Source organism: Manacus candei, unplaced genomic scaffold, assembly GCF_025592945.1.
Source record: "Manacus candei isolate 608988 ecotype Guabito, Panama unplaced genomic scaffold, ASM2559294v1 h1tg000093l, whole genome shotgun sequence".
In the NCBI taxonomy this organism is placed as follows: Eukaryota; Metazoa; Chordata; class Aves; order Passeriformes; family Pipridae; genus Manacus; species Manacus candei.
In genome coordinates, this window is record NW_026138141.1 from 1,743,586 (window position 1) to 1,760,340 (window position 16,755).

General features: G+C 35.2%; 1 long non-coding RNA gene across 1 annotated transcript; it reads left to right on the forward strand.

The window, feature by feature from the left end:
- The first annotated feature begins 342 nt into the window (after positions 1 to 342).
- Positions 343 to 16,250, forward strand: LOC127461002 (uncharacterized). The gene is made up of 3 exons (XR_007899949.1): positions 343 to 457; positions 3,613 to 3,669; positions 15,421 to 16,250. It is a non-coding gene; the product is annotated as an uncharacterized LOC127461002 (long non-coding RNA).
- Positions 16,251 to 16,755: the final 505 nt, after the last annotated feature.

Consider the following 16,755-nt stretch of genomic DNA (forward strand, 5'->3'; position numbering starts at 1 on the left):
CCTCCAAGATAATCAAGTCCAACCCTTATTCCTATATGCATTTCTACAGAAGTTGAATATTTTGACACTGAATGTGAAAACTATAAGCAAGATAAGCTCTGTGAACACGAAGGTCCTAAAACCAGAATTCCTTATGAGGGGTTATGTGATAAAACAGCAGTGCAATGTAGACATCCATTGCACTTTCTCACTACACCTAACAAATCAATGTGACTAGTGTACATTTGTGATACGCTATTTGAACTAGATTAAACCAAAGGACTTAATTTCATTTTTTTCTCTTTTTCCAACACAGGCAGCATGGCTACTATGGACAGTTAAATGTGGTCACAAATATCTCAAGGAACAGCAAAGTTAGCTTTGGTTCCAAATGCTTTATTGTGAAAAAGAAGTTAGCAGACTAAATGGTAATGGAGTGAAAAGGAGCCCTGGCAAAACTCATTTGAAAGCAAACTTGGTGAGTTTTGTTTGAAGTGAAGAATAAAAATAAAAGTAGTTACAGATCAAAATCTACAGCTTAGGCTGCTCTTTAGATGCCAGAAAATGTAGATGACTTTTCCCCCCTTGTGGAACCTTCATTGCTTCATCTGCACATCTTCCTGCTAAAGTCTGCTTCTTAGAGACAGTTGCATTCTATGCAGCTCTGAATAAAAAATGAAGGAAAATACGAAAGATTTGAATTTATAGTATTGTGTGCCTCAAAACTAAATAGAAAAAATATTCAAATGAATATATTCTCTGGCCAAAATTCACCTTACATGGTTTTGATACTCTTCCGTTACATTCTGCTTGGTTTTGGCTGTCAAGGACAGATATAATTGATAGTTTTCCATATGATCTATTAGTGCTATGCCCTGGCTATGTATAAGTCTATGTGACAGTGATAAGCCAAAGCTAGACAACAGCATTCCTCGAAATTGCACTCATTGAGATCTTGAATTTGTGTAGCCAGAACAAAAACCCATTTATTTTGCAGTGTTAATTTCTGCAGTTTTATTGCAAAGAGAAGAGAGACGAAAGAAAATGCAAAGTTGTATGTGTGTTACCCAAAGAGAAAAACTGCTTAAATAACAATATAGCCAGATTAAAACTCTTTCTGGTTTGTTTCAAGTTATTGTCATAAGAAATGGTATTAGAAAAGGATTTTTCTTTTGTGTTTGAAAATTAAATGCCCTCAAATTGAAAGTAATAAGATTTTCCTAGCTTTCATTTTTCCTTCTTGGACATAGGAAACATCAGAAGGTCATTATGAATTTGGCTAGAAACTCTACTAAAACTTTTAGAATGTATTTAAAACCATTCTTCAATTAAGTTATGGACTCAGTAAAACCAAACGGAACAATAAAGCTGGTGATTCTTATGAATATATGATCACAGAAAGTGTGTTTCTGCCATGAGAAATGAAACTTATTTCATTAGTTATATCTGTTAAATATAAAAAACTGAGACAAAACCCCAAAACTATTTTGACAGACTCCTTGTAAAAAAACCCAAAACAATAACTTTGATAAATATAATAATGACAGCTGTAAATATCAGTATAAAAGGTTAGAAAGAACAAGTATTTATGTCCCTTTAAAGCCCTTAATATCTTCTAATTCTAAAATGAAACAACTCATGTAACAAATATGTCCATTAAGATGCCTAGTTAGCTTGATCTTTTGTCATGTTTTTCAAGGGACTGGTAATTGCATGGAGTCATAGAATTTGCTGAGTTGGAAGGGACCCATTGGGATCATTGAGCTCAACTTCTGGCCCTGCACAGGACACCCCAAGAATCACACTACGTACCTGAGAATGTTGTCCAAATGCTTCTTGAACTCAGATAGGCTTGGTACTGTGACAACTTCCCTGGGGAGTCTGTTCCAGCATTCAACAACCCTCTGGGTGAAAACTTCTTCCTGATATCCAACCTAAACCTCCCCTGACTGAGCTTCATGTCATTTCCTTGAGTCCTGACACTGGTCATGAGAAAAGAGATAGGTATTTTCCCCTCTGTGTTGAAAATTGCAATGATGTCTCTCCTCAGTATCTTCTCCAAGCTGAACAGACCAAGTGACCTCAGCCGCTCCTCATATGGCTTCTCCTCAAGGCCCTTCACCATCTTCGTTGTCCTTTTTTGGACACCTCCCAATAGCTTAATGATTTTTTTATATTGTGGTGATGCTCTCTAATACTTTAGTGTCTTTCTTATATTGTGGTGCCGAAAACTGCACACAACATTCAAGGTGAGGCTGCCCCAGTGCAGAGCAGAGTGGGACAATCCCCTCCCTTGACTGGCTGGCGAAGCTTTGCCTGATGCCCCCCAGGACATGGTTGGCCCTCCTGGCTGTCAGGGCACTGTTGACCCATATTCAACTTGCCTTTGACCAGGACTCCCTTTCTGTGGCAATGCTTTTCACTCGTGTAGTGCAAACACGTGTGCATGCACAGCACAATTTCAGCTCCCCTATTTATGGAGTAAATACTCCATAAATACTGAGCCTGTCCAGTTCTGGTGCTCTTACAGTACCTAAAACAAGATACCATCAAAGAACATCTCTTGTTTTGATTGTATATTCCACTTAGCTCTTTGCTCTGCTGTACATCCTTTCTGCTCTGTTTATAACTTCAGTGATGCACGCTGAGCTGGAAAGCATTAGCAGTCAAAATAGAGAATGTGCAAGAGGTCAAATGTATTGTAGGAGGCCATCAGTGTTTGCAGACTTGTTGTAATGGAAAAAAAATGTTAAGAGGAGCTAATTTGTGATGAATTTACTGACAAATAAATCTCCAAATTGTTCCATAAAAAAAGAAGTAGTCAAAAGTTTACGTAAACAGTAAAAAAATCAATCAACATTAAAAAATAAGTATATGCAGAAATTATTGCAGTTGAAGGAATTGTATATGATAGCTTGTTGTGTTCCAAAATATATTAAACAAGTATCTGTTTATTATTTGCTAACTGGTGCCTGATTTCATAGATGGTGTGTTTACCCTGTAAATATCTCTATATCATAATCTCTCTTCATTCTTAAACAATAAATTCAGAGGTATCTTCAAAAGATCATGTCTTAAGACTGATTTTTTTTTTAGCTCTAAAAATCCTACTATTAGACCAAAACAGCCTAGAGTGCTAATATTGCATTAGTGTGCTTGGATTTCATGATTCTGTAGATGAGAAAAGATTCCAGATGAATGGAAGATTTTTCGTAGGTTTGGTTTGGTTTTCTTTATCACAAAAATCTTTATCCAATGTTAATTTTTCTTTTTACAATGAGAATACATAACTTAAAATGGAGAGAAACATCTATGTTAGGCAGCATAAATTTAATTCCTTTTGTCAGCAAAGAATTAAGATTACTTCAAAGTTGGTTATTATGGAGAAACTTTAGGGTTTATTAAGGTTTTGCTGCTACCCAGATATTTATTTCTGTGTCTGTACTTTCACTACTGGCTCACAAGAAGGCAAAGCATTTCATCCACATCAGTGCTCTTTCAGCATAATAGTTGCTGAGTCCTGGATTCTGGTTCTTCTACTTTCAATGAATGCCCCCCTCCCTTTTATTTTTTTTAAGATTGTTAGAAGAAAAGCTCTTTTGTAACATGTAAAACTTTTTCTTTTGCCTTTAGTTTTCAAGATGTGACAGCTGAATATTCTAATCAGCCCAGAGGAGAAAGGGGACTCAGGTACATTGCAATTCTTAATCCTTTTAAGTGACTTTTATCCTGATCTTGGTGATTAGTTTTGTGCCACAGAACAGTGAGTGTTATGAAGATTAATTGTATATATAACTATAATTTTAACTACAACTGATAATGTTTTGCTTAATGGTGTTTGCATTCTTTACATCCAGAATAGATGGAAAGGGAGGAAAAGAATTATAAAAAACATTTCTGCATTTGAATATTAATACAAGTGTATTTATTTGTGGATATTTCTTGTGGAAGTTAGAAACAATCATGCAAGAATTTTGTATTTTAAAACTGCTGTACAAAGTATGAGGTCACCATGCATGGGACTTCCTCAATATATTTATTTATTAGAGGATTAGATGCTTCCCACATGTCTTCTCCTGAGTTCATCTGAAAGTCTCTCACTCACCAGCTGACAGGGAGAGGATGGCTATTGTGCCCTTTGATGCAGCACAGAGAGCCAGGACATCCATGGCAGCTGCTTGACTTATGCTGCTACTACCTCTCCTGCTTCATGCTCTTCAAGTCTGAATAAACCATTCCTAGAGTTTTCCACAACCTCATGGTCACTTATAAGCTCTCTAAAGCCATGGTATTTCAGCTCCTCTACCTCGTTTTTCAAATCAAAGGGTATTTTATTGTTTCACGAGCTCTAGACAGCTCTTTCAGCTCTGGTTTCAGCTTAGGGCAATTACAAAATACCTGCCTTGTGTGCAACCACAGACTACACTGACTTTTTTAAACAGACAAACTCAAGTGACTAAAATGAAAGTTTCCTGAACTCACTCCTTTATTTCTTTGTAATACTGTCCTCTTTCTCAGACCCTGATGACATTCCCTTCACAGATTTTGACTAGCTTCTGAGCTATCCTGAAAGTTTTCCTCTCTGTTTCAGATTTTCAATTATTAGGGAAACTGGAAACCTCTGGCAAATGCTGCACTAAAAATACCCATAAAATTCAGACTTCTCTAAAGTCACAGTGATGGAGAAACCAACTGTGTCAGATACACCTCATTTGCAGACTGCAAAATCTCCTTTCTATGTGGAAAAGTTTAGATTTTCCTCTGATGTAAACTGAGAAACCTGTAACTTAATCTGCTCAAGAGACATGGATGTGCCAAAGAACTGGAAAAGAAGGGGAAAAAGTGAAAAGGGAAAAGTTAGGAATCCTTCATGGTCTGATTTATTTTGCACACATCCCTACTGCTTTGACTGCTGTTTTGAGAAACCTGGCATCAAAATTGTTCTGTTTTACTCTTATCTGCAAATCTCTTTGACAAACCAGTCAGACAGACACTGTAAAACTCAGGATGGATAAGCTTCTTCAGCACTGGTATTTCTGGTATTTTAGTGTTTATATAGAGAGGAGTTTCAGTCCATGTGATTCAATGGAAAAGAGTACCAGAGCTGTGTGCCTTTCAGACTTCCAGTTTCCCACAGTGAACTGTGTTAGTTATCCAAAAGCAAAGTATAAAGAAAGAAACAACACATTTATCCTAAGGACACAAAGGTTTTTTCCTATTACATTGTTAAGCTATGAGGCTAGTGCATCTCCAAACACAGCAATGCTTTGAAGAAGTCCTTATAGAGACATTTGATGAACATTTACAGTCTTAACACTTACTCAGTAATTTTAAATATTATTTGAATTGCCACATGTTTTGAGGAATGGTGTGTGGCTGTGTGGCTACTGACAAAGGAAAAAGAGGGAGAAGTAAATTTGCAAGTGGTGCATGTGAACCCTCTTCAAAGTCACTGTTTTTGGAGCACTTTATTGTGCAGTGCCTGGTGGATGGGTTTTATAGGTCTGTGAAAGGAAGCTACTCAAGCATGATGCAAAGATATGTCTGGCAGGAGGGATTTTTTATGTATAAATTGAAAAGTAGTTTTGAAATTAAAGGACACTACAGATGCTTTACTTTTTTCATCCAAATATTATTGAGTAATTAAAGGTTACACCTACCAGGTGCTTAAATACTCAGAAATGTATCTAAGTGGATAGCAACTTTTTAAAAAGTGTGCAGCCTAACTTCATGAAGGTGAATCAAGGTTAACTTGGTCTTAACATACTCCTCAGTTTCACTGAAATATCTTAGAAGTGCATATCAAGATGCTCCTTAAACTCTGATGGGGGGCCAATAAAAATCTTGAAAAACCTAAATCCATTTTAAATGTGTAAATAAATGTACTTGTCTAAAAATATGCTTCCTTTCTTTCCCATCATTCAAGGTACCAATCGTTTGTTGATGTACTAATGGGCCAGAAGTAATCCATTTGGATGCCCTGTTTAATGACACCAGCATCTTCTAGAAGAACCTATAATGCAAGAGTCTTATACTCTTTGCCATTGGCTCTTGAAATCAGCATGATCAAATCTGAAGAATTCCAGACAAACAGAAAAGTTTGAAAACCTTTACTATTAATACTAAAATATTATCAAGAAGGTTAAAGATTCAGTTTGAATTGTAATATAGAAACTAAAACCTTGTCATTTTTATGTTGAGATCTATATGTATGAATTCTGAAAAAAATAACTATTATAGGACCTTTTACAATTTTTTCCGCCATTACACCTTTGATTCTGAAGGGAATATTACAGTTACTCTTGTCTAGAGGCTTCCAGGGTGAGCTTATATGAGATCCTAGCAGTGTCAAGAACAAAATTACAGAAGTTCACATATTACCGAGGAAACAAATGGAATTCTGGAATATTTTAAAGCTAAATGTTTTGCTGGAGTTGAAAGATAAAGGGTAGTTTGCATTCCACAAGCACTGCATTTATTAAAAGAGATAAAACACAGTACATATATAAGATAAGAATTCTTGGCAGGACCAGAAAGCAGTAAAAATGTCTGAAACACAGTTTGCTTTATAACATTAATAGTGAGGGCAGTAATCAATTTTCAGTTGATTTAGTCGGTTTGTTTTGAGTTAGTTTCTCCTACCAATTCCCTCCAGAATCATGTTATATTCTTCATTACCAACTCTAATTCATCAGAGTAAATTTTTTAGTGTCTAAACCAGCATATGAGGACTATATTACAATAAAGTTCAAGGTGTGCCATACTTTTAAATATATATGCTGTTGATCAATAATTTCAAAAATTTACTCAGTCTGATACTCGCTGATCACTGGTGCCTCAGGTTACAGAAAACTTGGAAAATACTATGCCAAGTTCTGCTACCTCAGAGCTGCAGTAACATGTTACTCAATGTCCCGCAGAAAAAGCAGCTAACTTGTAACAGGGTGTCCCGTGCTAAAGGTAGAGACTCTCCTTACAAAAAGTAGCAAAATTTTCATCATGCATACTATTTCCCTTTTTAGATGGAGGTGTTCTTATTCAGTCAGGGAGAATTGTGAAGCCACATTTTCATACTGCCACTGACTCATTTAATTTCCGAGTCTAGTGATCCAGGACTCATGATTTAAGAAACTGCAGACAGCAGAAACTGATAAGAAAATACATTATATAAAAGCTTGGCAAACAGGAAAACAACCCTATCTTGCCTTGAGATGGCTGAATAACTCTTACTTACTTTGAAAACCTTTCATCATGTTATTACATGATTTTCTTATGAAATGGGATGTGTACAGACACACACAGAAAATAGAAGAGATCTTTTTGCTGTTGCTATCATCTGGAGAATCCTATCCATCTTGTAATTTTTTGTATTTCTAGATTTTGATTCAAAGATATGCTGTGATTGGAATTTCTAAAGTTTTAAAATTCTTTGACTAAGTAGCAATATATTTTTGTTGTTATTCTTGTACAATAGACCTGTCCTTGTACAGCCTTAGAAACCCATATCTTATTTGTCATTTCACAGGGCTGGACAAAGAAACACAGTTTTACAGAAGACAGATAGGAGACTTATAGGAGACAGAGGATGATCAAAACATTTTGAGTTTGGGAATTAATTATAAAAAGTAAAATATAATAAAGAAATGTTCCATGTGCTCTAAGACTGAAGATCAGTGATAAGAGCAGATCCATTCCTGTTTAAAATGGGAAAAAACATTATTCACATTCAGTATCGCTCTTAGTTCACAAGGATTTTGTGTTACAATTCATTGGTTTACTCAATCTATTTTTAATTAAAACTATTTCCTACCTTAGGTTTAGGCTAATCCCTGGGAATTACAGAAAAAAACCACATATATAAACCAGAGGAGAGAAAATAGTTACTGACAGCTACTCATGGAGGACAAATCTGGGCTCTTCAGGTTATCACACGTGAGTTTTGGAAGTGAGGATTAAGGCACAGGAGGGCATTTAAGATTTTGTTTCAACCTGTAACAAAGTAACCTCGAAGCATGAATGTCTGCAGTTTCTCTCATCTACAGTAAACCAGTGCAAGGAAGTGAGGGAATGTGAGAGGCAGTGAAAGAAGGAAGGGAAAAAAAGGAGGAAAAGGAGCAAAAGGAGGAAAAAGAGAGAAGAATACTCACTCAACAGTATGTTCTGTCTGTGGTATTCTCCCCATTAAACATTCCTAAGCATTCTTCCTCAGTTCTTGCAGAGAAGCAGGTAAAACATCTACATTTACTACATAGATGCTGCAGACTGAAATGTATTTAATTATCATTGGACTTTAAAATCCTCATGTTACCTAAGTGTGTACTGTGAGAAATATAAGGTAAATTGAACCACATATATGACTATAATGTAGATTTCAGCAGGGATTCTCATGGTGACAGAGTTCACCTGCACATATCATTTTAATGTGGAAATGAAGAGAAGAAAGACCTAAACTCAAAAAATTAAATGATAACAGGATTATTTATTAAGATGAGGCTTTGTTCTTAGTTTTGAGCCAGCATAAAATGAAACCACCATGCATATTTTTAAAGATCATCTAGAAACTATTCCTGTTGCTTCCAGTAAAATGTAGATGGAGGAAAAAACTGTTCATGAGAGTGTGGCTGCTACCTTTTTTCTCTTCCAAAGCTATTACTCAAGGAAGTATTGTACACAGATAACTGACAAATGGCACAAGAAATGGAGTTGCCCTTGCTCCTTTATTAAATAACTATCAAGGGAAAGCTTTTATATTTGTAAACAACTTCTGATTCTCCACTGCGTTAAGATGATCATCTTCTATAAGATGTCATCTAAAATATTTCTTTGTCTGATCCTAAGTATGTGGATTAAACTTGGAACAAGTTGGCAGAAAAATTTTTGTTGTTCCTTGCCAATGTGTTGTCAGGAACCAGAAACATTTGTCTTCATGAAAGCCAAAGGAAATGATAAAATGAAGAAATATTTCTATATTGTTTATCATCTTGCTTTGCATAAGGCTTTTTTTTTTTTTTAATGGACCAAAGGACAAAATAAAAATCACACAAAACCAATTAAAAGAAACAGAGAAAAGATAAAGCTTGAAAAAAGAAACAGAACTGCTTTAAGTACCTTCATGTCTGCATCCCAGTCTAAATTACCCTTGCTAAAAATCATGATGTTCATAAGGTTGAAACCCCCCTGGCTAGGACCATGGAATACAATGGACCTAATTTGTTTAGCTCCTTCACCAGCCACTAGGGTGCCAAGTTTTCATTAATTATATTTGGTTAACTGGAGGAAAGGTCTTCCTAATGCTCCCTGATAAACAGTTGTGATAGCAGCCTCATGAGACCAGTTACCTTTCAGGCCTTTCTTTCTGTTACATTCTTGTTAGTACATAAAGATTTGGTCTACTGACTTGAATAATTGTGCCTTCAGTTGTATACATCAAAGCAATTTACAAACAAGCATTCATTAATAAGAACAAATGAATAGGGAATTAACTATTTTAGTTTATTCTTTTTTAACATCCTTATTGCTGATTTGGAATACTAAGCCAACACCAAGCATTTCTGAAGCTACAGAAAGACAGAAATTCAGTATTAATTCACTATATATGTTATTCTTCCCTTCACTTTCCACCATGTATTTAAAATTATCTATGGACTTAAACCCAACCCATTTTAACAGCAATTCCATAATTCTTACATGTTTTGGTCCAAACTGTTACAAAGAGAAAAATATTTTAATATAAACATTCAAAAAGGGATTAGGAACACAAACTTTTAGATAGTAAATATTTTATAAAGGAAGAGATAGAGTGATTTTTTAATATGTGCCTTGGCTACGGAATATTGTCTTTCAGAACATTTTATGTCTCTTTCAATTGAGTACTTCAGAAAGACCATTTGGAAACAGATTAAGAAAAAACAACTATGTAAAATTGATTTATTGAAGTTAGTTGTCAAAATGGTCTGTACTTATGCAAAATGTCCACAGCAGTAGTAGTTAAAGTATATACAATACTACTAGTGTAAAGTAGTATTTTAGTCTTCCTAATACTCAAGAGAGATACTTTGTGATCTCTGGGCTCTCTACTGATAAACAGGAAACCCCTAACAGGTGATATAGCAGCTATTCTTGAAACAACAATGGAGGGTTGTTTAACATCAGAAATGTTTTAATTGTGAAGGAAGGACTGATCCTGGAAGCCTCCAGGAAGCCTGTTCAAAAGGTTAAGGTATAAAAAGAAGCTATCCATTGCTGGGGAAATGAATAGTTTGGGAAGGGGACAAACCCTGGGATGCAATGCTGCTGCTCCTACATAAATCATATTTTCTAAAATTCAGAACAGCTTTTCTACAATTTCACCTACATTATCTCAGCTTTGGGGTATACAAGAATACAGGCTTGAATGACTTGAGAGCTAATTCTTAAGTTTGTCTCAAGCTCAGGAGGGCAAAGCCCATGTGATATCTCAGTATCTATAGTAATTGTATATAGCCTAACCCAGTCTCTACTTGAAGGATGGTATGCCTAACAGGTAACATGCAAGAAGTGAGGCACCCAGTGTCTGTGTCCTACCTCCAGTGTTAGATTGTAGACATCAGAAACAGCACTGTGCATGGCAAAAATGTGTAGGAATCCTATCCTGTGGCTTTCTGTCTTTGAATTATCTCTCATGAAAAATAAAGAAATCTAGCCACAGGCACTACAACAGGCTGAGCTCTGAAGCATGATCTGAAACTCTTCCCAGTCCACAAAGGAGAAATTAAGTTCTGAGCAACAGCGTAGCTCTGGTATTTTTGCACCAAACCAATCATTTCTGCTTGAATTATAGTGTATCTTTTGAAAAGACAGCTTGTATTGATTTAAGAGTTTCAGGTGGCATGGAAATCACTCCACTGCTAATACGGTGCTTTATTTTTAGTTGACATTCACCTCCACTAGCTTACATCTCTTGATGTCTTTATGCTTTTTTTTCTGCTAAGATACACAAATCTTTCCCATGTAGATACTTCGAAAATGAGATCAAGTCACAGATTAATCTCCTGTTGGATTATTTGATGGATTGATACTTTAAATCTTCTGCAGTAGAAGGGTCTTAAATCTTACCCTATATAGTCCATTATTCAGATTTCAGACTATCTCAGTAGACCTTTTCCAATTTCAGATATTGCTTTTAAATATGTCTTTCAGACACAGTAATAGCCTCACTGATGCTATAAAGTGTAAGAGCATTTTCCTCCTCCTTCTCCTAATATTCCCTGATGGCTCTGTTCTCTGACTGTATTTGAGATGTGTTTCTCTAGCTTCTGCTTAAATCAAAGATCGTCTTTATTAAAAGGTGGAAATTTTAAGAAAGTATGCCATTTTTGGATAAAAATTTCTCATTTATTTTTTTGTCTGAGTTTGTCCATTCAATGAAGGCTACACTGATTGTATTGTATATTTTTAAAATCAGAATATGTGAACTGAGCCAAAAATTTTCTCTGTCTGATTCCCTGAACAGTGAAGACATCATACTACTATACTACACAGTTTTAAGTATTAACAAATAAGATATTCAGTCTATGGAGGACCACAGTGCTAATCTGCAGCAGTTTCCTGTGAAACAGGCTATAAATATTTCTGCAACCTCACATTGTTGTCAAAAGAAATAGGAAAAACAAAATTCTGCACATCAGTAAACATACCTGGTGCAATTTTTCCCTCAAACACCTTTTCTCTCAAAATGCTAAGAGAAACATGGGAGTTTAAAGCACAGAGCACTGGGCCTGAAATTTTACACCTTTTTGCTATTGTAGTTGAAACAGCACTGAAAATGGATTGCACTTCTTTTTCCTCTGAAAATGAAGGCAGAAGAAAATCAACCCCATCTTGCCTTGTTGGTGGGAAGGGTGAGGGTGAAGGAATGCGACAGTAGTTTGTATCTGCCTGTTGGACAAGTGCCTCTTGCTAAACGCACGTGTATATATTGCATTGTGCAAGAGGGAGTGCCTCACTGCACACCTAGAACAATGCTGAAACAAACACAGGTGTTTTCTTGAGGCCAAGAAGATAAAAAACAACCAGCAAAATGTATGGAAATATAACAAAAAAAAAGGGGTTTTGAATTTTACCTCATAGTGGTTTATAGATATGCACTGTTGAACACGGATCAACACATTGAAGCACTGGAGATGGAACTACTCATCCAAGATCTGAAAAATGTTAAAGACAGAGCTGGTTACACAACCATTCAAGCTTCAATACCTTCCTTTAGGAATTACTAGTAGGACTGTAAATTACTCAGATTTAATTCTTTGGCAAACAGACCATTGCTCTGGGATATTTGAAAAAGTATCTAACACATTTTTACAAAAGAATCATTATATTTGGGTTCTATAATAAACATCCTAAAATCTGTGATGTGCAGTACAGCATGCAAACTATTTCTCAAGAATAGTGAATAACTACTGAAATCCCACTGAGTAATATAGATCTGGTTCACAGAAAAATAGATATGAATCTTTACCTGCAGAATTTTTGAACCAATCTCTTGAGATTTTATGTATCGTGATTAAATTTCCCCCACTCTGTTTCATTAGAGAATCAAATGCACTGAAGTATGTTTCAATGTTATTTATTACTAGGTATTGTCAAACACTTTCTCCTGAAGGGTTCTCTTGGAAAACACTATTTTTTTTTGAAATGGAAATATTTTGGTGAGTTCTTGTTGAGCAAACAGCAGGGCTTCATTTACCTGTTTCCTAAAGCAGACTGCCAGCTATGTGCCAGACTTGCAGCCCAAAGCAGTGGGGTTTGGCAAATGAGTCAAAAAAGATTCCAGACACCTGTTGTGATGTTTCTACATTTCCATAAGGTTTTGCATGATTGGTGGATTTTGAAAACTTTCGCTTCCAGACTGTCTTGGGAATGGAATTCCTAATATAGTCCTCGAAAAAAGAGTACATGTGAGAGGATAGATAAAAACAGGAATGTGCTGCCCTGTAAGGGAGAACTCAGTCTTTTTCACTAAACATGAAGGTGTGGAAGACCTTCAACAATATATGAATATGGCGTGTATGTACCAATAACATACTGACATCTAACTGCCTACGAGAAATGTCTTTTAAGAAAAGAAGTCTTCACTTTCCTGAAGTGCTTTTTGACATATTATAAGTTTTTGTCAATATCCATGGCACCTTGATCAAACTCTGTTGTAGGAGGTTATGCAAGGTTTCAAAGCAACAGTTTTTAGATGTACCATTTTAACTTTCTAAGGCTTTATCTGTTTTTTTTTTTGGTTGGTTGGTTGGTTATGGTTTTTTTTTGGTTTTTGTTTGGTTTTTTTTGCTTGTTTGTTTTTTTAGGTGTTTTGTGGGGGTTTTTTTGTTGTTATTTTGGTATTTTTGTTTGATTGTTTGTTTTGTTTTGCTTTGCTTTGTTTTTAACCTTCAAAAAAAATCCAACCCCACTAAGCCAATAATCTAAACTTCAGATATTTAACCTTAAAGTGTCATCCTTTCTTTCTCTTTCCTTATGAAAACAACTTGGTACATTCTTTGTTGATTAAGCATCTAAAGCATTTGTGGGAACATTTGTGGAAACATTTCTGTATCCTATTTATAATACAAAGTCAAATAAAATATTATTTCCTCTTCAGATCATAAGCACCCATGTCATCAGTGGTCCTCCATTAACAAGAAAGTGAAATTCAGACCTGCGCTTAATAAAACTGACACCTTCCTACTTTCCAAATAAATCTGCATTAAACATCTCTCATTCCTTAAGAAACAAGTCTTTTCCAAGGTTATTATTAATCTACAAAGTCTTTCCAAGTGCTGTTATTAAATTCCTTTTGATACTTGCTTGAAACAACTCAGAGAGTGGTGAGTTAGCATTGCTGCAGCCTCCTTTTTCAATAATACCATGATTAAAAAATACATACTTTGAAGCGGCCTTGGAATTAGTGTTCTTAAGGGCAAGTTAAACCTTTTGTAACATTACTTTTCTTTCTACATATGAATATATAGATTTTACATCATTGGAACAATTCTCTAAAAGAGAAGTTGAAGCTTCTTCCTTCTTGTATTTTACAGGACATCTTTTTCAAGTGTTTAATTATTTTGTTTTTACAAAATAATATGATCTTTTATCTCCAATAATTTATATTTCTGCAAAGGTTGTTTAGGACAAGGACTCCCAGTTCACTAATATGGTGTAGTGGTCGCAAATTTAAATTTCCTGCTAATCATAGCTTCAGTCTTTGGGTACCATAGTCCTGCATTTACATTAGAACAGCAATAATGGCAAGTTAATTACATTTGAAATGCTGAGATTTTCGTATACAAAAATAATATGTACATATAAATTCTTAAGGTAGAGGCACTGTCATGTTTATGCCTCTAACTTCCAAAGTCATTTTACTAATCTGAATTCTTGTTTTACCAACTACCACAGAAAAGAAATTGGGCAAGAAATAGATATCAGATAGCACATATGCAGATATGTGCTAGGGGCTATAGTAAAAATGTTAATTAAAACAGTAATGCTTTAGATAGAAAAATAGTTGGTAACAAAGAGAGAGTGGTGGATACCAAAGAGATTCACCTTCAATTTTGTCTCATTTATCTTGCTCACTGATGAACTAAAAGCAATAAGAATGGATGTAAATGATATTTACATATTATAAGGTTTATTGTGGTAAAAAAAAACCACTAAAGTTAGACAAGAGGAATGAAAGGCTAGAAATTTGATCAGAAAATAAGAAAATTAAGTCAAATCTGGAAAATATGCAGGCTAGTCTAGGGGAAGAATAACCTGAAATGAAGATATTTATCAGCATAGGGATTCAGCCAAAATCCCTCAGGGTGACACCGTATTGCAAATTATAAAGGATCTTGCTAAGGAATGCAGCAACAAAAACTGCCAGTGTAAATTCAGGCTGTACATGTAGAGGCACAATGCTGCAGGCTAGGGAGAAGATTGCTCTAGTCTGTGTAGCATAAAAGAGACCACACCACAGATACAGTTTATGGTAACTTGAGTCTCTGTGCCAAAAAATTTCCGTATGCTGGAGGGAGTTCAGAGAAAGCAACAGAAATAAACATGTGGTTGTAGGGACTAATTTATGAGGAAAGTTCATATGAAATAAATACCTTGATTTGGTTAAAGAGTTACTAGGAAGGAATATGATTACATTCTTCAAACACTTGAGGACTATTATCATCAAGGAAGAAGATAAATAGGATGCATAGCAGATCTGGCTCTACATCTACTTTCAAAATGTCCATATAATTTAAAAAAACTTCTATATTGTCTCCCAGATGAACTCTTTCATCTTACTTCAAATCTCTCAAAATGGATGTGCGAGTATAGAGGTCAAACACAAAAAAAAAAAGAGAAAAAAGTTATTTTATATCAAATTAAACAATTTATCCATACTAAAATATTGTTTTTATTTTCCTTCCCTTTCAGCTTGGTTTACAGAAGACATTAAGACAAAGGTTAACTCTTTCACAGAAGATAAGCCCTTCAAAATTTCCTCATGATGTGGTCCTGTTTTGTAGAAAATACATATAAACTTAATGACAGCGAGACAGAAACTCAGATGTGTCAGTCCCTAGGTGTTCGGTTTAACTATAAACCACATCATTCAAGGAAGTATCTAGAGGCAAAGAAATGGAAACCGGGGTAGAATGGTTCTGAATCGGGATTTTCGCATCTTAATGGATGGCTGGAATAACAGACATCAAGAAGAAGTCTGTTGGAAGAACTTCCTTCTTATTCATTTGGAAGTTGGGGTTTTAGTCTCCTTTCTAAGACTGGCTTAGAAACTTGGAAGAGTATATTCACAAAAAGTCAAAATGAGCCTTCTTGACATCCCCAAAATAATTCTCCTTTAAGCTCAACCTAAACTGTTAACTGAATTAGGCCTAGATTTATAAATAGCTTAAATGTGGCAAAGTTGGTATTTCTCAGCCAAGACTAAGAAGACTATTAAAAAAACACAGGAAATAAAAATAGATCTCTACCATAGAACTTAGTTAGGTTGTAAATACTTCCTGTGCCGATTGCTTTATCCAACTGATATCCACAGTTCAACTGATGCTCATAAAGTCCAATTCAATTTTAAATTTGATAGAGTTAAATAATTAATGGAACTGTTCGGTCATGTGCACAGTTAATTAATTCATACGAAGTTAATGGGCATTCTGAATTTAGCTTCACCACTGGGGACTTCGATCTGGGCATGATTCATGCGACCGGCCAGAATTAAATCAGTCGCCAGAGTCATATTGGTAGGACTCCTAATGAACACAATTGGGCAAAATCTTCAGGCTTGCTGGGAAGAACAAGTATTTTGGCTTGCTTTCTTAAATTTAAGGACTTTGTGATATGCATCTCATTTGTGCACTTACTGAAAATTATCAAACACAATTGAATACAAAAAATTCCAAACACAGAGTTTAAGATGTTAATACATTTCTGCTAAGATGTTGTAAATATTTTCTGCCAAGTAGAAAGCATAAACATGAGGAATATGTAGTTTCACTTTGGTTTTCAGCACTTTGAGATGCTGGACTACTTCCCTATCTACCTAAGTGTGGATCTATTTGCTGAGTTTTTAAGCTGTTGACTTTTATTTCAGAACAAGTTATTCAAGTCAAACTATCAAACTTTCACTGAATTCAATAGTAGTTGTTGTTAAACTGCTTGTTAAAAGTAGTTATGGTTAAAAGCTAAAATGTAGTCTCTCATAACATTGGCAAGAATATCAATATTCATTTATTTCTGTTGACAGAGGAAGTC